General features: G+C 39.8%; 1 protein-coding gene across 3 annotated transcripts in view; it reads right to left on the bottom strand.

Annotated features, from left to right (window-relative positions):
• The window catches only part of jak2b (Janus kinase 2b), a 286,317-nt gene that overhangs the window by 148,085 nt on the left and 110,713 nt on the right, over nucleotides 1–27,519 (bottom strand). Inside the window, exon 1 of one of the 3 annotated variants that reach the window (XM_073048657.1) lies at nucleotides 10,090–10,353. The exons of the other annotated variants lie outside the window; for them this stretch is intronic. The gene's annotated coding sequence lies outside the window, so the exon portion shown is untranslated. Of the gene's footprint in view, nucleotides 1–10,089; nucleotides 10,354–27,519 lie in introns of those variants that run through there. 3 annotated transcript variants of the gene reach the window in all.

The raw sequence follows: 27,519 nt of genomic DNA, 5'->3' as shown, positions 1-27,519 counted from the left end.
GAACAACGGTAATCTCATCATTTGTACACACACAAACCATTAATGTGGCTTACTGTAGTTACACAAAGTCCTACCAAAAATGGAAGTGATTTGGATGTTAAATAGGCAATTTGATACTGTCAAGCTTGTTAAGCAATATACAGTACATCAGAATTAATAGTTATTTTGAGGGTTCATTTTATAAGCCCAAGACATTTCAAACGGTATCTATGCAAAAGCAATTCAGCCAGTTCCATTCCTCTGCCTTCTGCCCACTGGCTGCATATTCTTTTTTCTAAAACATGCCAGCTTCCTTCTAAATTCTGCGAGTGAACCTGCTTCCACTATTACTCCTGGTCCCATGCATTTGTTGTATATTTTTTTCTTACATTAATTATGGTTCTCATGTAAATCTCCTTCAAACCATGAGCTGTACTTCTTGAAATCCACTGTGCAGCAAGTCAGCACCATGAAGGAAAAATATAATCAAGGTTTCAAATTTTCTGCTGTGTGCTTTTCACTACAACTTAAAACTGAAGAGATTTCAATTAGATTGAGGAAAATGGAGAGAAAAGAAACTGTGGGAGGAAAACAATAAATGGCACTGTGGAATGTACATGGATTGTGTGAAGTAACACTTGCTGAATATAAAAATTAATTGTAACATAAATGATCAATGAAATAATGAAGAGGCATTAGGAGTCAGTATCAAAGGATATATTCAACATACAAATACGTCCAGTCCAGACAGTGAGCACATTAGATGATCCTGACACTTGAAAGGAGGTTCCATTTTCATACAAAGTGTAAACCAAAGCTTCATTTACCTGTTCAGGTAGATGAAGATCCCAAACCACTGGAAGGCTGGCCTACAACATTAACAGATAATCAGTAGGTGGCTATGTCAGCTCCCAGAAGAGCATTCCTGTATTCCCCTTTGTTTATTTCTCAATAACTAACCTAGATTTCTCATTCCATTTAAGCTTCCAGCGCAGGATTTAAGAGGAAATATGAGCAACCAGCAAAATACCCACACAGTCATGAATAAAATGTGCAGACTTCACATGAAACTACCCAAAGTCAGCAACAAATCTAGTTTCCTTATGCTATGAGTGGGGCTGCTCTAACTGAAGCACCATCAAGCTGCCACGTAAAGTCGCTGCGCCTTGCATTCCTGCTAACAAGGGAAACAATACTGCATATTGTTATAACAATACTGCTAACAATACAGATATACAGGTGGTTGATTTTGTTGTCTTTTCTGTGACTGTAATTGCTCATAAACTAGAAGCAATAGACAGCATTTTGCTCAGCGACATCCTGAGGACAAAAACTGCAGGTGAATGTGATCACTTTGCAAGCTTAATATTAATTCTGTAAAAAGTTAAAGCTGATTAATGTTACCATTGGTTCTTAAGTGATCCATTTATATTTTACTTAAAAGCCTGCTCTTCCTGATTGTCATAGGACTTGTATCAGCAGTTGCCAGAAGCATCCTCAATTTACTTCAGATATTAGCTGGTTTTCACGATTCATTAACAGATCTACAGCGCTGCCTTCCTACTTCCAGAGCCAGTGGGCAGGGTCTTGAAAGCGTAAAACATCACAATGTGCTATAGAAATTGAAATGAAATTACATTTAACTTGATGTATTGAATATACTTCCAGTTCTATAGAACTTGCCTGAATTTTATTTCAAACCCGTGCTAGCTAGGATACGCCCCTTTGTAAAATAAACCTTGATTTTTAACAAATCCTCTCCCTTCTGTATCCAAACCATGTTCAGAAAACTGGAATTACAGTTATCTAGCCAAACTAGATCTTACCAATAAACTGTGGCACGATCGCTTTCTGAACCACAGTCTTTTGAGACTGTTCCTCTCTCTATAACTTTTCTGTTATGTTTCATTTTGCTATTGTTCCAAGAACATTCTCTTTTTTTTCAAAACTTCCCAAGCTAAAACAAAAATCTCAACCATGTACTTCCCCACATTATTATTAATGATCATTTTACCCTTGTCATTACTGTAGCAGTTACTTGAAAACAAACCAAAACCATTCAGAAACCAAACATGTTGGGGGAGTTTGACGCTGTGTGAAGCGCTCCAGAAATAATGAAGTTCTAAGTTGAAGAATTATACTTGATCCTTTATTAAGAAACCAGCAAAGACAAGCAATCTTGTAACGATAAAAAAATGAAACTAAAACTAATGATATAATTTAATAACAAAGTTAGCTGTGAAGAATTGATAATATGTGGCCTGTAATTAACTGTATCCATCCGATTGGGTCCATCATTCTCCCTCCCTCTCGGAGGACCCAAAGGTATGTTTCTCTGTGTAAATTAGAAGCTTCAAAGGGTGCGTGCTCTTCTGAACTGGTGCCCGGATCAACTGATGATCCCACTGGTGATAGCACAGGACAGTTAACATCTTAGTTCAAGTGTATTTTCAATTCTTTTGTTCTGGACACCAGTGACTACCAGGAGTAGTCTGGTTGGCAACCAGGAATAGACCGGTGACAGCATGGTGAGACAGCGGACAGCCAGGAAAGACTGGCACCCGGGGTGCTGGGCTGGAACCTTACTAAGTGGGCCCACTTGTCGGATGGTGGCAGTACTTACGTGCCTTCCCTTCTACAACAGGGTCTCAAACTCCTGCAGGAGGGTGTGCAATAAACTGTTGTAACTATAAGAAGCTGGTCTCCCGAGTTTTATTCAGATTCGACTTTAACAGCTGCACTAAGCGTATTTAAGTGTTCTAATTAGCGTTAAGCACATTCAGAAAATTAACTTAGACATTAGCAGTCAACAAAAAAAATAATTCCCACAGCCTATCCCCTCCCTGCTCTAACCAGACTAAACTGAACTAAGACAAAGCATGAATATAAAACTATACTCTTCACTTCTACCACACCCCAACCCACATGACAGATTACCCATGATAAATCTGCAACAAAATAAAATACAGACAGAAAATAGATATATGGCTCCTACATATACCATTACAAGATCACTCTCATTTTTTGCCATTCAATTTTCACAACTTAGGTATTAGTATCTCTTGCTGTAATCTGCAAAAATGTGAATTCTGCTGAAGCCTTGAAATATTCCCACTCAATGGCAGCATTGCATTTCACTGAGAGAAAATACTTTTGAAATGCAAATAAAAGTATAAGACGCTTTTTAGTTAACTGCTGAATACAGAGTTTACTTCAGTTGGAAATCCAAAATAAAAACTGAAAATACTGAAAACACTCATACAGTTTGACTGTTAACTCTTGTTTTTCTTTCCATAGATTACTCCTAAATTGATTATAGCCCAAGTTATACTGTATGGAAACAGAATCAGAAACCCGGTTTAGCATCACTGGCATATATCATGAAATTTGCTACTTTGCGACAGCAAAACAGTGAAATACATAATAAAAATCTACAAATTATTATATAAAACAGATGACTATAAAGTGATCTCAATTAATTACAAATATAACACACAAAATAATTGATTGCATAAGTATTCACCCCCTTAATATGACACATCAAATCATATTACCATATAACAATTACAGCACAGAAACAGGCCAAACCGGCCCTTCTAGTCCGTGCTGAATGCTTACTCTCTCCTAGTCCCACTGACCTGCACTCAGCCCATAACCCTCCATTCCTTTCCTGTCCATATACCTATCCAATTTTACTTTAAATGACAATACTGAACCTGCCTCTACCACTTCTACTGGAAGCTCATTCCACACAGCTACCACTCTGAGTAAAGAAATTCCCCCTCGTGTTACCCTTAAACTTTTGCCCCATAACTCTCAACTCATGTCCTCTTGTTTGAATCTCCCCTACTCTCAATGGAAAAAAGCCTATTTACGTCAACTCTATCTATCCCCCTCATAATTTTAAATACCTCTATCAAGTCCCCCCTCAACCTTCTACGGTCCAAAGAATAAAGACCTAACTTGTTCAACCTTTCCCTGTAACTTAGGTGCTGAAACCCAGGTAACATTCTAATAAATCTTCTCTGTACTCTCTCTATTTTGTTGACATCTTTCCTATAATTCGGTGACCAGAACTGTACACAAGACTCCAAATTCGGCCTTACCAATGCCTTGTGCAATTTTAACATTACATCCCAACTCCTATACTCAATGCTCTGATTTATAAAGGCCAACATACCAAAAGCTTTCTTCACCACCCTATCCACATGAGATTCCACCTTCAGGGAACTATGCACCATTATTCCTAGATCACTCTGTTCTACTGCATTCTTCAACGCCCTACCATTTACCATGTATGTCCTATTTGGATTATTCCTACCAAAATGTAGCATGTCACACTTATCAGTATTAAACTCCATCTGCCATTGTTCAGCCCACTCTACTAACTGGCCTAAATCTCTCTGCAAACTTTGAAAACCTACTTCATTATCCACAACGCCACCTCCCTGAGTATCATCTGCATACTTACTAATCCAGTTTACCACCCCATCATCCAGATCATTAATGTATATGACAAACAACATTGGACCCAGTACAGATCCTTGAGGCACACCACTAGTCACCGGCCTCCAACTTGAAAAGGTGGAACAGCATTGCACCCCGCTGAGTAAGGATTTCTGTATTTTAATTCAGGAAAATTTCCTTGACAGACTTAATAAATTCAACCATGTCCATGCCATTTACATTCTGGGTGAGCCAGTAGGTACTTCAAAATTTCTCACTTACAATATTATTCTTACAACTATAACCAATTTCTCTGTACACCCTGTGAAGAAGAGCACGTGGTGAATGCACTCCTTACATGCAGGCATTTACACACGCAGACACACAAACGTTGCCTTGTCATTCTGCTGTTGCTGCATTCAGTGTGTGCACTTCAATGTCTTCAATATTCTAATAATGGTCCCAACGGTTGGCTTGATGGTGCCTTTCCCACCATACACTTCGGAATATTCCATTTCTTTAGTAATGGGGGTGTGTAAATGGGTATATATTGCTTGTATACTGTATTTAAGGTAGATTCTTCTGTTTATTTTGTAATATGATTGCAACTACATTGTGGGCTACAACATGTTCTAATTCATATGCAGTCTTAAGTTTACTTTGCGGGTAATCAAAGATGATATGTCCCAGTGCCAATTTAAAGGAGCTCTTTGCCATCAGTAGAAGGAAGGAAGGAAGGAAGGAAGGGAGGGAGGGAGGAGGGGGGAAGAAGGGAGAATGAGGGTGGGAGAGAGAATTCTATGGAACTATTTATTGTGTTTTGTGGTAGATATCTTCTTCTAAATATTGGCAGTTTTCTTTTTGCTATTTTCACTAATTTTTGTAAATTTGATTTGTGACGTACCTAATAGCCACCCTTGCACTAAAGTACTAACTGATCCCAGCCATTTTTCTGTTTGGTTATAATGCAATCCTCAAGCTCCCGCTGACTATTGTGGGGTCTATTATAGAGGTTCCATGACAGTGACCCTCCCTTGTTTATTTCTATGTTCTACCCACATGGTCTCGTCAGATAATCCCCAAAGAATGTCATTGCTAAGGATTGCTGTTACATGCTTCTTTATCAAAAATGCTACACTCCCTCCTCACTTACCGGTACCTCTCTCACACCTGTAGCATCCGTATCATGGAATATGAAGTTGTCTACCCTTTTCTCAGCCACGTTTCTCTTTTTTTTTGCCGTTCAATTTCTCTTTTTTTTATTAAACTTTTTTTATTGTGTTTTCAAGTAGTTACAGAATAAAAGTGTATGAAAAAGAAAATGTATATTACCCATCCCCCCTCCCCTTAACCCCTCCCCCCTAACATCCCTATAGAAAAAAAAAGAAGAAAGAAAGAAAAAAAAAGAAAGAATGCCTGGATATTGGAAGATCCCCACATGCTCCATGGAGTTCGTAATAACTTTAGTATATATATTTATTTCTTTCCCCAAGTAACCAATTATTTCATCTTCGGAGCACCTATATATTTAATCCTATCTTTTGTAAATAAGGGCACCAAATTTTCAAAAGATGTTTCATATTTACCTCTTAAATTATAAGTAATTTTTTCAAGTGGAATACAGCCATAAATTTCTTTCTTCCAACGATCTATACTTAAATATGTATCCGATTTCCAAGTAACTGCAATAGCCTTTTTGGCTACTGCCAATGCAATTTTTATAAATTCTTTCTGATATTTATTCAATTTGGATATCGGTTTTATCCCTTCAATATCACCTAGTAAAAGTAATATTGGATTATGTGGAAGTTGTATTCCAATAAGTTGTTCCAATAAAACTCTTAAATTTGTCCAAAAAGGTTGAATTTTAGAACAAGACCAAGCAGAATGTAAAAAAGTACCAATTTCTTGGTTACATCGGAAACACTGATCAGATAAATTTGGGTTTAATTTACTTATTTTTTGTGGTGTAATATATAATTGATGTAAAAAATTGTATTGCACTAATCTTAATCAGACATTTATTGTATTTGTCATACTCTCAAGACATAGTCTTGACCAATTTTTTTCTTCAATTTTAATATTCAAGTCACTTTCCCATTTTTGTCTTGACTTATGGACTCCTTGTTTAATTGCCTGTTTTTGAATCAAATTATACATACAAGAGATACATTTTTTAATCTTTCCTGAAAGGTAAGATGTCAAGAATATCGTTGGAAAAATTGACATGGAAATTTGATCTAGGAGGGTTACAACTTCCAAATTTTAAGAATTATTATAAAGCAAATCAACTTAGATTTATTGCATCTTTTTTTGAGAAAGATAAACCGGCATGGATTAGAATAGAACTAGATAAAATAGGAGAAAACACACTAGAAGATTTTATATATAAATGGGAATCTAAATGGATACGGGAAAAGAAAGAATCTCCTATATTAAAACATTTGATTGACTTATGGAATAAGATAAATGTTGACGATGAGACAAAGAAATCCTTATTAGCAAAGAGATCTTTAATTCAAAATAGACTTATTCCTTTTACAATGGATAATCAACTTTTATATAATTGGTTTCAAAAAGGGATTAGATATATAGGAGATTGTTTTGAAGGAGGTATATTAATGTCATTCGATCAATTAAAGAATAAAGTATCAAACAACACTCTTTTTTGTTACTTTCAACTAAGGGCTTATTTAAGAGAAAAATTAGGTCAAACAATGTTATTGCCGAAATCCAATGAAATAGCCACGTCTCTTATGTTTATAACACCTTCATCAATCCATACTCTGAGTTTGTGTGCCTTAGCTGTTAAATCTCAAGCACTGAAAAAAATACAGTTTAACTGAGTATTGCTTTCTCTGCCTTCACTGGGTCCCTGGTTTTCCTGATTACCAGACTGGCTTTTACTGACTGCTGCTTTATGCCATGACATCCTCCTGCTCAGAGTCCCATCTACCTGTCACTCTAGTTTAAATACTTCTGTGTAACACTAACAAATCTCCCTGCAAGGATATTAGCTCCCCCTCTGGTTCAAATTCAACCTGTCCCTCTTGTACAGGTTACTCTACCTCAGAAGAGTTCCTAGTGATCCATGAGCCTGAATCCCTGCCCTCTGCACCAGTTCCTCAGCTATGAATTCATCTGGCCTATCGTTCTATTTTTGACCTCGCCAGCATATTGCACTGGCAGTTAACTGAATATTACTAGCCTTGAGGTCCTGCATCTTACCTTCTTAGATAACACTCAATACTCATTCTGCAGGAACTTGTCCCTTGTTTTAGCTACACTACTTTGTACCAACAAGTTCAATGACCCCTGGCTATTCACCCACCCCCTCAAGAATTTTCTGCAGATTCTTCTGTGCCCACAGAATCTCCTGTCTGTCCCCATCATTATTGAGTTTCTTATCACTATCATCCTGACTGATTACATCCTTTCCCTCGGGAGGCTGAAGAACATCCACCTCAACAGTATCCAAGGGGTTATATTGGTTAGTGAAAGAAACATCTGAGGGGAATGAACAGAAATGATATTTTGCTTTCAAAGATTCTTAAACAGTTTTGGAAAAGTGTTAAGACAAATATGTTTAATGTTGCAGTGGAAGGAATTGGATGGAGAGAATTATGGGGATGTCTGTGATAGGATGCTGACTAATGTTGTTAAACTATTACATTAAAAGCTACAGTTGCAGACAGAAATGAAAAACTGTGTGTTCGTGCGTGTATGTAGAGTGAGAGCGAGAAATTCAGTCCCAATGCTTGTAATGTGCCTGAATGGAAGATGAGGAGATGTTCTTAAGTTGTAAGTTTTAAAGTTTGTAAGAATAAATTTAAATGAATTCTTCACACAAGTTAGATTTTGGAGGGTGAAAATTTAAAAAAATGCAGATGCCAAAACAAAACAGAAAATGTCAGAAATATTCAGCAATTCAGGCAGAATCTGTGGGAAGGGAAACAAAATTAATGATTCAGGCCTGAGACTTTTCACCAAAACTCAAAATGTATTCATGCACACCAGAGTCCCCAAAATATCAGCGTGGTACCGATCAGATCATCTGCTTAATTTATACTGAATAAGTGATACAAATTTGCTAGGATATTAAAGAAATAATTCCTTCCGTCTTCCTGAAAAAGTATCACAAAACCTTTTACAGAAAGCAGGGGGGGACCTTGACTTCATCCAAAATAAAGCACTTTCAACGTTGTGACACTCATTAAATATAGTTCTAGATTTAAAGCTCAGATTCTTGCTGTCAAGGGCAGCATGATGATGCAGCACATAGTCTATGGTTTCTACAGATATTATGGTTTCCTGCAAAATCCCAAAGACATGCTTACAACTTAATTAGACACTGAATATTACCACTTAACAAACAGAATCAAAGTGGAGTGGATGGGTAAGAGTTGCAGAGATAAAAGAGTGTATAAGAAGCGGGTATATGTTGCTGATGGGATTTCTCTGCCGGAAGCTTGCATGAACACAATGTAAATAAATACAGTAACTCTTTGGAGTGTGACATGAATCTACAACCCTCTTATTATGAGGCATATTACCTCATACCTTGCTATAGGGTATCAATGACACTACCTTCAGACAGTTTCACACTTTCCAACTAAAAAACATCTTCAGATGAAATCACCAGTATAGTATTTTGAATTTTCATTGGCTCATGACAATAATGTACCCTGGACTAAATTGTTATTCAATAAGGCTGCACTTTTGAACTACAGCAGGTTGTGTGTTACGTTACTCAGTGCAATTCAGCAGCTACACTGGAGTGTGACATTTCAAGTACAACAGGAAATATAAGTGATACTTCTAAGAAATGTGCATCAAAACACAGGTTTACTGATTTACAGCTGATTGTAAATGAGTGAAGACTTGTAAAAGTTTTATTCATCTTCCGAGTGCAGCGATGAATGATGGTTATGAAAAGAAACTTGAGAGTAAATAAAGAATTTGTGTGGATCATGCAAGACAATAAAAAGATTGGCATGAATCTACAATAGTGTTTGAATACTCCCAGGAAGCAAAGCAGTTACAGGTAAGCAGCTAGCACCCTCAGTGTAGCATTTTTATCCCTTCAGATATAAATAATTAACATCCATTATATACTTTTTAAGTTCTGTGTGAAAGGGATAGAGCTTCAACAAACAAAAGAGGAAGCAAAATGGTAGTCGTTGCAGAGCCATTATCAGAGTAATTTCGCCCATTATTCAGGCTTATTCCCCTGGAAAATAGTTAACTGAGTGAAGTAGGTGGCATCATAGCTGACCTTTGCTTCCTGTAGGATTACTAGCCAGAAAACATATTCAGCAAATTGCAAAACAAATTATAAAGTTTTAAAGCCAGAAAGGAGAAAGTTAGTTTAATATTAACAAGACAGTGCAACTCAAGTTCCTACTTCTTCCTACAACATTTGACTAAATGAAAATGAAACTCCATATTCAAACAAAACCCTTAAATATTTTAGATTTAAATTTATTAATTTGATTAATATACAGTAGAGAGGGCAGATAAAAATTCAGTTGGATGTCTGATATGGAGAATGCAAAAACTGAAACAGTTTAGCAACAAACCAAATTTCGTAAGTTTTACATAAACAAAACCAACATTAAAAATGATAAAATTAAAAGAAAGTAATTGACAGATGGCAAAACTCACATTAGCCAAAATTCAAGCTTCTGCATTTGAAGTCATGCGCTGTTTTGCAAACTAGAATTTCCACCCATTTGTGTTCGTTGGCCAATGCTTCGATATAGAACTGGAAACATACAGTTTGTCTGTACATTTAAGCATTTAATAATTTGCTTTGGTAGTCAGGGCTATATTCAGCATGCTGGAAGAAAATACAGCTCTAAAACTGTGGTAAACAACCAACCCTCTGCTCATTATCAGTCTATAACATTCGTCCGTCCGTGGAGATTAGAGAGCTGGAACAGCAGTAGCTGGTCTCCTCCCCTTCCTTTAACCGACCTCTCGAAAAGGATAACTGGTTAAAGCATTTTTCAAGTATATTTTTAACCTCTGCCTAACCTTGCTTGTTTTGTTATGAGTATTTTACCACTGATGAAATTCATGAATACCAATTTTCTTGTTCTAAAATTATTGACGTGTTTTAGGTATCAATATGCTGAAACTTACAAAATGATTAACTTTTCAGTTTAATCTGTAGTGTCTCGAAGGATGGATGTGAAATGAAAAGGTCAAGCAAGAGGAGACGTGCAAATATAAGAACTCAACCTCAAATCTGACTCAGAGACATTTTACAATAAAGGTGGATGTCTCCATCTTGTGCCCAGAAACTGGCTGAGAGAATATTCATTTTGGAGGAATTAATAGAGAATAGCATATGATGTTGGCACATTGTGCTGTGTCTGCAGCACAAATCCTGTTGAAACTCTGTCCATCTTGAGATACTTCACCAGGCACTTCCTGCCACAATTCACACGAATACTAATGTCATTTTCCGGTTCTTTTGTGTATATTATGATGTCATAAGTAAATGCAGCACATTTTACTTGCTCAACAGCGAAAATGGATGTTAAAACTGTAACTTACAACCCAGGCTATTATTCAACAAGTAGCAATCAAATCACACTGAAAGCAGTGAGATGTGACCAAGTCAGTGAGAGGACATCACTGGGATATTGTTTAATAAAGCAGATACTGTTTAAAAATAAGGAATCATTCACTTAAGACAGAATTGAGGTGCTTTTTTTCTTGCAGGGGTTTGTGAGTCTATGGAACTCTCTTCGAGTCACAGAGTAATACTGGATGGAAAAACGCCATTAGGTCAAACTTATCCATGATGACTGACCACGCTGCTCCCAAAAGTGTTTGTCCTATGCCCATGTAATTATCCAAACGTCTTTTAAATGATATTATTGTATCTGCCCCAAACAGTTTCTCTGTCAACTCAATCTTTATATGTATCACTCCCTGTGAAGTTGCCCCTCAGGTTCTTTTTCAATCCTTTATCTCTTACCTTAAACATATGCTGTGTCATTTTCCTTCCCTTTACCTAGAAAGGAAAGAAACTATTCACCTCGTTTGTACCCTTCATGGTTTTACAGAACTCGAAGAAGGTCACCCTTCAACCTTCTACATTCAAAGGAATAAAGACATTGCCTACCCAATTTCTCCCTCTCACTGACAACACCTTTGTAAATCTTTCGGCATACTGCTTATTTTAATGATGTATCTCCAAAAAAGGACAACTAAAACTGTACACACCAGGTGAGATCTCACCAGCATCATCTACAACTGTAACATAATATCCCAACTCCTATACTTAGTCCAGAGACTGATGAAGGGCAGCATGTCAAATGCCTTCTTTACCAGTCACTCACCACTTTCAGCAAATTATGACCCTTCCGGCTCCCGGCTCCCGCACCTAACTGACCAAGATTCTCCTGTAAATTCTGATAACATTCTTCACTATCGATGATATTACCTAGTATCATACAAAATATAAGCTTATAACCATTCCTTGTATATTCACATTGTTATATGTTATTTATATAAATAATTTCAAAGTCCCAGTACTGACTCATGTGGCACCGCACTAGTCACAGGCCCCCAGACCAAGAAACAGATTTTGACAGTCACTCTCTGCTTTCTACTACTAAGTATCAATTATAAATCCAATTAGCTATCTCTCCTTGGATCCCATACAACCTTTCAGACAAGCCTTGCTAACATCCCACCATCTACGAGATTCATGAGACATTGTTTCCCATGCACAAAGTCGTGCTGACTGTCCCTAGTTAGGTTTTGTTTATCAAAATGCTGATAGACCCTGTCAGAATTAACTCATGTCAGACTCACCGGCTTATTGTTCCTTGGCTTGTCTTTGTTGCTTTTATAAATAATGGTGTAACATTTGCAAGTCTCCAATCTTCTGGAACATTACCTGTGGCTGAAGATGAGGCAAAGGCCTCCCCAATTTCTGCCCTAATTTCCCTCAAGGTCTGAGGATACACATGATCGGGTCCTTGGATTTATCTACTTTAAGGCTACAAATACCTCTTCCCTAGTAATTCATATGTCGTCCAAGAGATTATTACTCATTTCTCTCATTTGTTTAACATCTATCATTTTCTCCACTGTAAAATCCAATGAGAAATATTCATTAAAATACTCACCCATCTCTTGTGTCTCCACATAAACAAACATAATATTTACGGTAACCTATTCTCTCCATAGACACCCTTTCACTCTTAATACATCTATAGAAACACTAGAAAATCTCCTTAACCTTGCTTGCCAGATCCACTGTACCCCTTTTTTTGCTGATTTCCCTATTAAGTGTACTCCAACACATTACAGTCATAGGGATTCACTTGCTCTTGATTGCCTAACCCAGTGTTTTTCCGGATGAGAGCCTCAGTATCACATGTTAGCCAGCTTACCCTAAACTTACCAGCCTTTCCCTTCATTCTTGTTGTTGCATGCTGGACACTTTCAAAAGCCTCCCAATTGCCAAACATCCTTTTACCAACAGTCTCACTCAATCCACCTCTGCAATATCTTACTTAATACCTCCAAAATTGTACTCCAAAACACGAGCAATCCAATTTCCATACATAAATGCACAAATACCCAAAAATTCGTGATCACATGTATTTGGGAAGGGAAACTGCCATTCTACGAGATGTAACTAGGAATTTGCTCATTAAATCCTATACTTTTCCAGAGTTTGGCTCATTTTGAGGGTGCCCAGGCAAGTCCATATCTTCATACTCTTTTGAGTACTGGGAAAAGTTAATGCTAACTTACTGAAACGGAGAAAAGCACTAGTCTCAATAAATAACATTTACTCTTCTGTAGAGTACAAACATGTAACAATTACACCAGGCACACAAGAGGTGCAGCTCCTCAGAGAACAGTGACCAGAGGCAGTATGTAGTGAGACTGCCAGCAAAGACAGGCTGATAGTAGGACAGAATTGCAGTCAATGGGATGAGTTGCAATGTAAAGGAGGGTCAAAATTGAAAAGGGTTATGAATACAGGACTGAAAGTGATATATTTAAATGCATGCAGTATATGGAATAACATAGATGATCTTGTAACACAGTTAGAGATTAGCAGGTATGATGCTGTAGGCATCACTAAGTCCTGGCTGAAAGGATTGAAAAATTTTGTGAATTAAAAAAAACCCTACTAAGCAAGAAAAGTGAATAGGGTTTTTTTTTTAATTCACAAAAATTTTCAATCCTTAAAATAATTTCTTCTTTTTTGAGGCATTGTAAGTGTTGTTACTTCAATGTACTTGTGCTATTTTTGAATAATAATAATAATAATTAAAAGATTTGAAAAGAGAAGAGTCCTGGCTGAAAGAAGATTATAGTTGGGAGCTTAACATCTAAGAATACATATTATATCAAAAGGACAGGTTGGCAGAGGGAATGTGGTGGCTCTGCTGGTAAAAAAAAATGGAATCAAATCTTTAAAAAGAGGTCACATAGGATCGGAAGATGTAGAATCCATATGGGTAGAGTTAAGAAACTACAAGGTTAAAAAGATCCTGATGGGAGGTAAGTACAGGCCTCCAAATTGTAGCCAGGATGAGGGCTACAAATTACAATAGTAGATAGAAAAGGCATGCAAGAGCACAATGTTACAATACTCATGGGCGGATTTCAATAAGCAGGTGTATTGGGAAAATCATGTTGATGCTGGATCCCAAGAGAGACAACTTGTAGAATGCCTACAGGATGGCTTTTTAGAGCAGTTTAGCATGGATAAAGGATTGGTTGATTGGCAGGAAGCAAAGAGTGGGAATAAAGAGAGCCTTTCTGGTTGGTTACTGGTGACTGGCGGTGTTTTGCAAGGGTCAGTGTTGGACCGCTTCGTTTTACATTACATGCCAATGACTTGGATGACGTAATTGATAGCTTTTCAGGCCATGTTTATAGGCGATACAAAGATAGCTAGAGGGGAAAGTAGTGTTGAGGAAGCAAAGAGACTGCTTAACGGCTTAGACAGATGAGGAGAATGGACAAAGGAAGTGGCAGATGGAATACAGTGTTGGGAAGTATGATCATGCACTTTGGTAGAAGGAAGAAAAGCACAGGCTATTTTCTAAATGAGGTGGAAATCAGAGGTGGAAAAGGGGCTTGGGAGTACTTGTGCTGGATTCTGTAAAGGTTAACTTACATTTTGAGTCAGTAGTGAGGAAGGCAAATGCTATGTTAGCATTCATTTTGCGAAGACTCGAATATAAAAGGAAGGATGTAATGCTGAGGCTTTATAAGGCATTAGTCAGACTGTACTTAGAGTATTATGAGTAGTTTTAGGCTCCTTATCTAAGAAAGGATGTGCTGACATTGGACAGGTCCAGAGGAGGTTCATGAGAATGATTCCAGAAATGAAAGGGTCATCATATAAGGAATATTTGATGGCTCTGGGCCTGTACTCATTGGAAGTTAGAGGAATGAGGGGGGGATCTCATTGAAACCTATCAAATATTGAAAGGCCTAGATAGTCTAGATATGGAGAGGATGTTTCTTTCCTATAGTGGGGTAGTTTAGGACCGAAGGGCACCACCTCAGAATTGCAAGTCCATTTAAAATGGAGATGAGGATTTTCTTTAGCCAGAGGGTGGTGAATCTGTAGAATTCATTGCCACAGGTGACTATGGAGGCCAGTTGATTGGGTTTATTTAAGATGGAGGTCAACAGGTTCTTGATTAGACAGGGTGTCAAAGGTTACAGGAAGAAGGTAGGAGAATGGTGTTAGGAGGAAAATGGATCAGTCATGATGAAATAGTGTAGCAGACTCGATGGGCCAAATGGCTTAATTCTGTTCCTATGTCTTATGCCCACACAATGTCCATATCCCTCCATTCTGGACTGGACTCTCTGATGGTGGTGTCTGAAAAGAGGATGCTACCCAAGTTGCATGCCATCTTGGACAATGTCTCCCATCCACTCCATAATGTACTAATTAGGTACAGGAGTACATTCAGCCAGAGACTCATTCCACCGAGATGCAACACTGAGTGTCATAGGAAGTCATTCCTGCCTGTGGCCATCAAACTTTACAACTCCTCCCTCAGAGTGTCAGACACTCTGAGCCAATAGCTGGCCCTGGACTTATTTCCACTTGGTATAATTTACTTATTATCATTTAATTATTTCTGGTTTTATTTTGTTATATTTCTACTCTATTCTTGGTTGGTGCAACTGTAGCGAAACCCAATTTCCCTCGGGATTAATAAAGTATGTCTGTCTGTCTGTTCTCTATATATTCATGTGCCTATCTATGAGTCTTTTAAAGCCTCTGTTGTACTTGCCTCTACTATCACCTCCAGCAGCACATTCCTGGCATCTAACACTATTTAGCAAAACTTGCCCTTTCTTACCTTAAAAGCATAGCCTCTAATATTAGAAATTCTGACACCTGGGAGAAAGATATTGGATGAATGCTCTATCTATGCTTCTCATAATTTTATAAACCTCTATCAGGTATCCCCTCAGCCTCTGTTGTATCAGAGAAAGCAACCCATGTTTATCCAACCTTTCCTTATATCACATACAGACAGGTTCTGGTAAACCTCTTCTGCAACCACTCTTAATCCTCCAAATTTTTCCTATAATTGGGTGACTTGACATGAATGCAATACTCCTAGTCTTGCCTGACCAGAATTTTATAAAGTTGCAACATGTTCCTGTAGGACTCACAGACTCAATGCAGAGGTGGGACAGATGGGGAGGTAGTTCTGGAGTTGCTACAGTCATTCCATGGTTTACACTGAATCTGTGTGTTCCAACAGACAGAACATAGTGGTTAGTTCTATCGGGTTTTGCGGTTAATTCTGAGGATTGAGACCTGAGAGTCAAATTGGAAGTCTGGAAGTCAAGATCCACTGGTTAGAGCTCCTGGTCTGTGAATTTCTGCGAGTTAGCTGGGGTAGTCGAAGGACCGATGTCTGCACCAGAACCGTAGTCCGCTGGAGGCTGGAGGCCAAAGAATATGGACTGTCTTGGAGTCAGAGGACTGTGTACGTGCATGGGGTGTGGGGAGAAGAGGGAGAAATGGGGCTTGTTTTGTTGATTGCTGTGTTCTGTAATGTTCTGCTGAGCACTGTGGGCATGCTATTTTGGCACCAGAATGTGTGGTGACACTTGCCCAGAGCACATCCTCGGATATGTTGATTGTTGACGCAAATGATGCAATTCACTGTATATTTTGATGTATACGTGGTAAGTAAACTTCAATCTTGAATCCTGAAGATCTATCCTGGACCTAACAAATCGATGCAATCACGAAGAAGATATGCTGCAGCTCTACCTTATTAGGAGCTTGAGGAGATTTGACGTGTCACCAAAAATTCTTGCAAATTTCTATATGTGTACAGTGGAGAGCATTCTGACTGGTTATATCAATGTCAGGTACGAAGCCTCAATGCACAAGATGACAAAAGCCTGCAGAGCAGCTTCAACCAGTTCCGTCATGGGCATAACTTCCTCGCCATTAAGGATACCTTCAAGAGGCAGTGCATAAGGAGGCGGAATCCATCATTAGGGACATGCCCTCCTTGTGTTACTACCAGGTACAGGAGCCTGAAGACAAACACTTAACATTTGAAGAATAGATTCTTCCCCTCCACTATCAGATTGCTGAACAGTCCGTCAACCCATGAGCACTAACTACTTCACTTTATATCTCATTTATGTATGCTCTAATTTATAGTAACTTGTGTAACATATAAGGGAACCAAGAGCAGGTCTGGGTGTTGGGCAAGCCTCTTCATGGAGTTTGCAGTAAATAGCAGGTTGAGTAAAACTGTAGCTTCCCATAGATTGTTCACAATTCAAGGGCCTTGAAAACGTTGGCCAGCAACTTTGGACACTTGCCGTTATTTGCTCAGGGCTATGTGATAAGATTCAAAAAGTTACAAAGCAAAGATGCAGGATATACAGTTCACTGAGTCCATGCTGACTATTAATCACACATTTCCATTTATCTTACACTGATCCCATTTTAATCTATGCACATTCCCTTGAGCTTCCGTCAGCTTCCTTGCCTGCACTTGAGGAATAATATACAGTGGGCAGATAGCCTAGCAAACTACACATATTTGTGGTGAAACCAGAGCACTTGGGAATAACCCACACAGTCACAGAGAGAATAGCGTTGGAGGACAGGATTGAGGATGGATCATTGGGGGAGTGAGGTGACACTTCTACTAATTTCATCACATCTTAAATGCATCCAAAGCACAATTTTTTGGAAGAGTAGAATCTGAGTGTGGCCAGTTTCTTGTCACTCCAGAAATTCAGTCAGGTCATTCTGTTCAAAATTCACCTTTGCACATTTGAGTCAGTTTCTGCATTAGGCATGCATCAGAACAATCACCTACTAAAATTTAGAATATACCTTAAATTTCCCAAACCTGATGAAACATCATCCCCTTGAGATGTTAATTCTGTCTCTGCCTTTCTTTTTCCATAGAAGTTGCTTTACCTGCTGATTATCCATAAGAATTCACTATTTCCCATTCATTCATTTTACCTTTGAGACCATTTCAATATTCCAAAGCCCCTGCAGATCTCAGCAAAGGACTCTTTTACCTCCATTCTGAAGCTACTAATCATAAAACGCTTATAAAGCAGAGTTATTATCACACAAAAGGAGGCTGCTTGGCTCACCATGTTCATGTCATGAAGTATTTCCAGAGGCTTGTCATGAGGCACATCAAGACCCTGCTGCCCCCCTCACTGGACCCCCTGCAGTTCGTGTACCATCCCAACCGCTCAACAGACAATGCCATTGCCATCACCTTCCACCTGGCCCTAACCCACCTGGACAAAAAAGACATGTACGTTTGAATGCTGTACATAGACTTCAGTTCAGCATTTAACACAATCATCCCTCAGAAACTGATTGGAAAGCTGAGCCTACTGGGCCTGAATACCTCTCTCTGCAACTGGATCTTACACTTCCTGACTGGGAGACCTCAGTCAGTCCGGATCGGGAGTAGCATCTCCAACACCATCACACTGAGTGCGGGGGGGGGGCAGGGCTGTTCACTCTGCTGACCCACAACTGTGCTGCAACACACAGCTCGATCCACATAATCAAGTTTGCCGATGACAAGACCGTGATGGGTCTCATCAGCAAGAACGACGAGTCAGCATACAGAGAGGAGGTGCAGTGGCTAAAGGACTGGTGCAGAGTAAACAACTTGCCTCTGAATGTGAACAAAACAAAAGAGATGGTTGTTGACTTCAGGAGGGCACAGAGCGACCACTCTCTGCTGAACATCGATGGCTCCTCGGTAAAGAACGTTAAGAGCATCAAATTTCTTGGTGTTCTGCTGGTGGAGAATCTCACCTGGTCCTTCAACACCAGCTCCATAGCAAAGAAAGCCCAGCAGTGTCTCTACTTTCTGCGAAGGCTGAGAAAAGTCCATCTCCCCCCATCCCCCCATCCTCATTACATTCTACAGAGGTTGTATTGAGAGCATCCTGAGCAGCTGCATCACTGCCTGGTACGGAAATTGCACCATCTTGGATCACAAGACCCTGCAGCAGATAGTGAGGTCAGCTGAGAGGATCATCAGGGTCTCTCTTCCCGCCATTGCAGACACTTACACTACACGCTGCAGCCGCAAAGCAAACAGCATAATGGACCCCACACACCCCTCATACAGACTCTTCTCTCTTCTGCCACCTGGGAAAAGGGACCGAAGCATTCAGGCTCTCACGACCAGACCATGTAACAGTTTCTTCCCCCAACCTATCAGACTCCTCAATACCCACAGCCTGGACTGACACCAACTTACTGCCCTCTACTGTGCCTATTGTCTTGCTTATTATTTATTGTAATGCCTGCACTGTTTTGTGCACTTTATGCAGTCCAGTAGTCTAGTGTAGTTTTTTTCTGTGTTGTTTTTACATAGTTCAGTGTAGTTTTTGTACTGTTTCATGTAGCACCATGGTCCTGAAAAACGTTGTCTCGTTTTTACTGTACACTGTACCAGCAGTTATGGTCGAAATGACAATAAAAAGTGACTTGACAGTTCTTCACCAGATCAACTCACCAATTCTTAACCAGACTATACAGTTTTGTAAACTTCTCACCATATATTTTCCTAATTCCCTCTTGAAGGCCACAATGGAACCTGCCTCCATCAGGCAGTGTCTTTAAGGTTCCATTCTCAGTTATTTGGCATATGGTCCAGGTGCCATCTTAGGCTCTGAGAACAGTGAGCTAGAGGGTCTGTACCAAGTGAAATACCCAACACAGGAAGACAGCATAAATCACTAAAGGCCAGGGTAACATTGAAGAATCATATTTAAAGCCAAGGGCTGGTGGCCTTATTGACAGAAGCAGATAAAGAAGATAAAAGCTGCTGCCCAGGCACATAAGGATGAGTATAGTAATCTGCCTGCAAAACTGCAGTGCTGACCTGTGTGTTTTCCCTTAGCGTAGCTCCATTGGATGTGAAACAGCCAGGTGTCTGTCTGTCTGACACACACACACACTTACTTACTTTTGCTACAGTGGAAACATAAACCCTAGATGGATAATTCACTCATTACATCCTGCTAGTTTGTAGATTGTTGTAGACCTGGCCCCAACCAAAAAGAAGGGGCTGGGCCCAGCAACAGCAGATTGTGTTTGCCTCTCAGGATATGAGACTGCTTTGAATAATCAACCTCAGCAAAGCCTATCCCATTGCCAATGGACAAATGAGTCTAGAGAGAAGGTCATCAACAAGAAACTCTAGCGTTCTAATAACAATAAACTTGGTGCAGACCTATGAGTTGAAATAACAGGTAATGCTTCACAGAAATAAGGATCTACTGCAACAAGCCATTACTCTTGACAATTACTTACTTACTGCAGTTGGTGCAATTCTGGGTATGTATCAATCCAGTGTTCACACTGAATTTTAAGCATCTGTGAGAGGAATTTTATGTTATCGCCAAGTTAAAGGTTTCATCTCCTAAAAGGGGAGTCTAAGTTTATTAAAACAAAATTGATACCTTTAGATTGAGTGGAGATCAATACTGATGGGTATGTGGTCAGGTTTTACTAAAAGTCAATTAACCAAGTGATTAACTAGTTTCAGGTTGGTACCAGTGATTTCTCTGTTTAAGTTTCAGTAGTCAGGTGGTCAGCACTAGGTGATGTAATACCTCCACAGTGTGTCCACTTAAGTTCTAGAGTTCAAGACCTCATTATCTTGGATTATTCTTTAAATACTAAAAATCTGTCAAAGAACTTAAATAACTGGTAAGAAGATATATGACCCATTGAGTCAATGCCAGATCTCAGTGCAATCCCATCAACCCCATTTCCCTCTTTATTTTCCTGTAATCTCATCAGTTTCCCAGCCTCCTGAATTATGAACAATTTACAGTAGTCTATTTAGCCACTAATCAGTATTGTTTGGGATTTACAAAGCAATTATCTGAAGATTTGGAAACATGAGAGGAAAACAGAAAATGCTGAGTATACTCAGCAGATCAGACAGCTTTTGGACAGAGAGAGAGCAAAAGAGTGAACAGTTCAGATTAATGTCTCTTCATCAGAACTTTCCTCTTTTTCCCTTTCCATGGGTACCAGTTGTTGAGGATTTCCAGTACATTTTTTAAACTTTTGGTAAACATAATATGTTGTGTAATGGAAAATATTTCTCCACATTCACAGACATATACTCACTCACTGTCGAGAGCAGGCACATTGTTTTCCATCAACCATTATACAAAACTGTTGAATATATTTTGACATACTTCGTTAGATACAATGTAAATGCAGGCATTTCTCTTTTTTCCCTCCCAAGAGAATGAAATGCCTAAGAATATGTTTGTAAGAAATTTACACTTTATGCACTGGTTGCCTGCAAATTCAAATGCAAGTTACTCAGAAGAGCAAAGGCTATTATCTTTGAACATCTACAGTTTAAAGAAGAACTGAGTAATTTCTCTTATTCATATTTGCTACAGTTGGCACCAATTAACAAATCACAAAATTAATATTTATTACTCATTCACAAGTAGAAAACATTCACACTTTTAGTTCTAATACCTGCTAATAAAGTCAAGTTTTAAGGAAAGCACACCTCAAAAATTTTTTCCTAGCATTGATCTATTAGTCTTATGTGTTTGAGAACGAGTATCTTGCAAATATCAAGGAGATTCTTTTTTCACATCAATATTGTTGGCAGAATCTCAGATGAAGAAGCGTAAAAAAAGTGAGATAGATCAGCTGGTTTGAATGGTATCACAAAAACCACCTTGAAATCAATGTCATCAAGACTAAGGAATTGATTGTGGACTTCGGGGAGGGGAAGTTGAGTGAACACGTACACACCAGTCTTCCATGAGGGGTCAGTTGGAAAAGGGTGAAAAGTTTCAAGTTCATGGGCATCAGCATCTCAGAGGAACTACTGTATCTTGACCCAACACATTGATGCAGTCATGAAGAAGGCATACCAGCGGCTCTACTTCATTAGCAATTCGAAGAAATTCTGTGGAGACATACTGATTGGTTGCATCACAGTCTGGTATGTAACCTCCAATGTACAGGATCACAAGAATCTGCAGAGGGTTGTAGATTCGGCCAGCTCCATCATGGGCACTAACCTTGAGGTCATCCCCAAAAGGCAACATCCATCATTAAGAACTCTTACTATCCAGAACATGCCCTCTTCTCATTACTGCCATCAGAGGTACAGGAACTCAAGGATGCATACTCAACATTTTAGGAACAATTTCTTCCCCTCTGCCATTTGATTTCTGAAAGGTCTATGAACCCATGAACACTACCTCACTAACTAGGTTTCTTTTTACAGTATTTATTAATTTTATATATGTCTTCTTATAACTTTTCATACTTTTACCCATTTTACTGCTGCTGCAAAATATCAAATTTCATGACATATGTCAGTGATAATAAAGCCGATTCTGCTGGGGGGTTAGATCTGTTGCTTTCAAGACAGCCAATCCAGAACCTTACAGGTCAAGGTACAACCTACTGAATTAATTAAACTAGTAATTAAATGCCTAACTAAAAAAAAAATCTCCTCTGCTCATTCTCTGCACACTCATCTGCCTAAGAGCTTTTCAAATGCATCCATTGTATTAACTGTTCCTCCATCACCACTCCTGGAAACGTATTCCAGGCACCCACCATTTCCTGGCACTCTTTAGCACATGTCCTCTAATCCCGGCAGCATCTCAGTAAACCTCTTCTCCACCCTCTCCAAAGCCTCTACATCCATCCTAAAATGGCACAACCAGAATTGAATGCAATACTCCAGGTGCAAACTAATGAGAGTTTTATAAAGCTGCAACATAATCCACCAACTCTTCAACTCAGTCAGTGCACTAATAAAGGCAAGCGTGCCATATGCCTTTTTTTTTACCAGCCCGTCCTTTATTTCACTGAATCATGGTTAACCCTTTCCATAAAGGATGCAGCGATTCAGATCGACAGGTTTACTACACACCGTCAGGATAGATCTATACAGTCTCTCAAAAGCAGAGGTGGAGGAGTATGCCTCATGATCAACTTTTCTTGGTGCACAAGTATATCAGTGCTGTCCCAATGCTGCTCAACAGACCTGGAATATCGAGCAGTTAAGTGCCATCCTTTTTAACTACCACAGCAATTCTCCAATGTCATTTTGGTAGCAGTATACATTTCACCTCAGGCCAATGTCAATCAGGCTTTAGATGTAACGCCTTCACCATCGTTTTGGGAGATTTTAACAAGGCCAGTCTGAAAAAAAAAATCACTGAGCAATTACCATCAACAGATCACTTGCAACACCAGAGGAAACAACATACTGGACCATTGCTACACCACTATCAAGAATGCCTACCGTACTATTCCATGCCCTCACTTTGGGAAATCTGATCACCTGGCTGTACTTCTGCTCCCCGAGTATAGGCACAAACTGAAGACTGCAGCACCAATAGTGAGGACCAAGAAGATATGGACAGCGGAAGCACAGGAGTGCTTACAGGACTGCTTTGAATCAGTGGACTGGACTGTGTTCAGGGATTTATCTTCGAACCTGGATGAGTATGCTACAGTTCTTACCAACTTCATTTAAACCTGTGTGGATGAGTGTGCCTACAAAGACTTACTGTAAATGGACATTGAACCCTTGGACACTACCTCACGTTTTTAATACACAGCATTTCTGGTTTTGCAGATTTTAAAATCTATTCAATATACGTATACTATAATTGATCAGTTATTTTATTATTATTTTATTTATTAAACTGACTTCTGATCCTAATTCTGATTCTGGTTCTGAGTTATGGAATTGGTCCATAATATTCCTCCATACACAAACACTATTAAGGGTTTCACTATTAACAGTGTACTGTCCCTTTCTGTTTGATCTTCTAAAGTGCAACTCTCCCATTTGGCTGGATTAACTTCTATTTGCTACTTCCCTACTCACATCTAGAAATGATCTATTATCTTTACTTTATTGTCACCAAACAATTGATACTAGAGTGAACAATCATCACAGCAATATTTCATTCTGTGCTTCGCGCTCCTTGAAGTACAAATCGAAGTAAATATAATAAAAATTTAAATTAGATAGATAGATAGATAGATACTTTATTCATCCCCATGGGGAAATTCAACTTTTTTCCAATGTCCCATACACTTGTTGTAGCAAAACTAATTACATACAATACTTAACTCAGTAAAAAATATGATATGCATCTAAATCACTATCTCAAAAAGCATTAATAATAGCTTTTAAAAAGTTCTTAAGTCCTGGCGGTTGAGTTGTAAAGCCTAATGGCATTGGGGAGTATTGACCTCTTCATCCTGTCTGAGGAGCATTGCATCGATAGTAACCTGTCGCTGAAACTGCTTCTCTGTCTCTGGATGGTGCTATGTAGAGGATGTTCAGAGTTTTCCATAATTGACCGTAGCCTACTCAGCGCCCTTCGCTCAGCTACCGATGTTAAACTCTCCAGTACTTTGCCCACGACAGAGCCCGCCTTCCTTACCAGCTTATTAAGACGTGAGGCGTCCCTCTTCTTAATGCTTCCTCCCCAACACGCCACCACAAAGAAGAGGGCGCTCTCCACAACTGACCTATAGAACATCTTCAGCATCTCACTACAGACATTGAATGACGCCAACCTTCTAAGGAAGTACAGTCGACTCTGTGCCTTCCTGCACAAGGCATCTGTGTTGGCAGTCCAGTCTAGCTTCTCGTCTAACTGTACTCCCAGATACTTGTAGGTCTTAACCTGCTCCACACATTCTCCATTAATGATCACTGGCTCCATATGAGGCCTAGATCTCCTAAAGTCCACCACCATCATTATAATTATAATTATAAATCATAATTAGAAAATAGAAAAGAGGAAGTAAGGTAGTGTAAATCAGGTCCAGATATTTGGAAGGTACGGCCCAGATCCGGGTCAGGGTCCGTTCAGCAGTCTTATCACAGTTGGAAAGAAGCTGTTCCCAAATCTGGCCGTACAAATCTTCATGCTCCTGAACCTTCTCCCGGAGGGAAGAGGGACAAAAAGTGCGTTGGCTGGGTGGGTCGTGTCCTTGATTATCCTGGCAGCACTGCTCCAACAGAGTGCGGTGTAGAAGAATGCTTTCTACAGTGCACTTATAAAAATTAGTGAGGGTTTTAGGGGACAGGCAAAATTTCTTCAGCTTTCTCAGGAAGTAAAGGTGCTCGTGGGCTTTCTTGGCAGTGGACTCTGCTTGGTTAGACCAAGTCAGGTCATTTGTGATATTCACCCCGAGGAACTTAAAGCTTTTGACCTGTTCCACCTGCGCACCCCTGATGTAGATGGGGTTGTGCAGTCCGCTACTCCTTCTGTAGTCAACAACCAATTCCTTCGTCTTGCTGACGTTGAGGGATAGGTTACTGTCTTCGCACCAAGCCACCAGGTTCTTAATTTCCTCTCTGTACTCAGACTCATCATTACCCAAAATACGGCCTACAATTGTGGTGTCATCAGCAAACTTATATATTGAGTTCAATGGAAACTTGTCTACACAATCATGGGTGTACAGTGAGTACAGCAGGGGGCTGAGTACACAGCCTTGTGGGGCACCGGTGCGCAGCGTGATTGTAGAGGAGAGCTTGTCTCCTATTTTTATAGCCTGGGTCCTGTCTGTGAGGAAGTTGAAGATCCAGCTGCTGATCTGAGTACTAAGACCCAGGTTCTGGAGCTTAGGAATCAGTTTATTTGGAATGATGATATTAAAGGCAGAGCTGTAGTCAATGAAAAGGATCCTTACATATGCGTCTTTATTCTCCAGGTGTTCTAAGGAGGAAAGTAGTGCCAGAGAGATAGTATCTGCCGTTGACCTGTTGCTCTGGTAGGCGAATTGCGAAGCATCAAGGTTGACCGGTAGGTTATGGCTGATGTGTGCCATAACCAATTGCTCGAAGCACTTCATAGCAATTGATGTCAGAGCCACAGGTCTGTAGTCATTCAGGCATGCCACCTTGCTTTCCTTCGGCATTGGGATTATCGTTGCCTTCTTAAAACACGAGGGGATCTTAGACTGAAGCAGGGAGCAGTTGAAGATGTCAGCAAACACTCCAGCTAGCTCGCTTGCACAGGCCCGGTGAACCCATCCCGAGACGCCATCTGGGCCTGTCGCTTTCCTTGGATTTATCTTCAGGAAGGCTCTTCTAACATCTTCCTCAGTGACGATGAATCTTGATGCCACCAGATCCAGTTCATCCGGAGGGGGCGGGACGCTTCTCTTCTGTTCGAATCTTGCATAGAATACGTTAAGTTCGTCAGGAAGAGAAGCGCTACAGTTATTGATATTCCCAGCCTTTCCTTTGCACCCAGTGATCTCATTTAGACCCTGCCATAGTCTACTGGCATCCCTCTGGTTAGCCTGGGCTTCCAACTTGGCTCGATATTGCCTCTTGGTGCCCTTAATGGCTTTCCGGAGTTCACGCCTGGATTCCACATAGCGACTGGTATCCCCGGACCTAAAAGCCGCAGCTCTAGCCTTCAAAAGGGACTGGACCTCATAATTCATCCAAGGTTTTCAGTTAGGGAATACCCGATCGTCTTGCGAGACACACAGTCCTCTGTGCATTTCCAGATAAAGTCCATACTCATACTCATCGAGGTTAGCTGCCGAGTCCTTGAATACTAACCAGTCCGCCGATTCAAAGCAGTCACAGAGGTCCTCATCCGTTTCCTCTGTCCAACGCAACACCACTTTTGACACCGTGACCTTCTGCTTCAGTTTCTGTTTGTAAGCCGGGAGGAGGAGTACGGCCTGATGGTCTGATTTTCTGAAGTGAGGTCGTTGGACGGAACAGTAGGCACGTTCTCTATGGCTTGCACGTTAGCTAGTAGGATGGTGGGCAGAGGGATCCTAAAGCCCCTCCGCTTCAATCTGACCAGCAGCCCAGCTCTTTTCCCACACTTCCTCAGTAATTTGTGCATCTTTCCAGGTTTCCATCTTGCTGAATCATCTGGCAATATTCTACACTATCCACAACACCATCTATCTGTGTATTACCTGTAATCATACTAAACTACGTATCTATCTATATTCCATCCAGATCATTTATATACATCACAAATAACTGCAGAGCACCACTTGTCATGGACCCCATCTGGAATAAGTCCCAATGACCATTACCTTCTGCCTTATATGGACAAGCCAATTCTGAATCTAAACAGCCATGTTTGGTGCATCTTAATCTTCTGGATGCCCTCTCAGGAGGGAAACTAGTCAAATGCCTTATTAAAATCCACACAGACAACATCCACAGCTCTACCTTCATCAATCACCTTCGTCACCTTCTCAGAAAAATCATTCAGGTTCATAAGATACAACTTGCTCCACACAAAGCCATGCTGTCTGTCCCCAATTAGGTCACATATTTCCAAATGCTCATAAATACTATCTCAATATCCTCTCCAGTATTTTCCCAACCACTGATGTGAGACTCACTGGTCTATACTGCTAGGAAATAATGCTGGAGAGATAGTAATAGAGGACAATGAAATGGCAAACAAACTGAATAAATATTTTGCATCAGTCTTCACTGTAGAAGACACTAGCAGTATCATGAAAATTCCAGGTGTCGGGTG

This window comes from Hemitrygon akajei, chromosome 6 (assembly GCF_048418815.1).
Source record: "Hemitrygon akajei chromosome 6, sHemAka1.3, whole genome shotgun sequence".
NCBI classification, from domain to species: Eukaryota; Metazoa; Chordata; class Chondrichthyes; order Myliobatiformes; family Dasyatidae; genus Hemitrygon; species Hemitrygon akajei.
The sequence above is the reverse complement of the archived record's forward strand: the minus strand, read 5'-3'. Positions and strand labels throughout refer to the sequence as shown.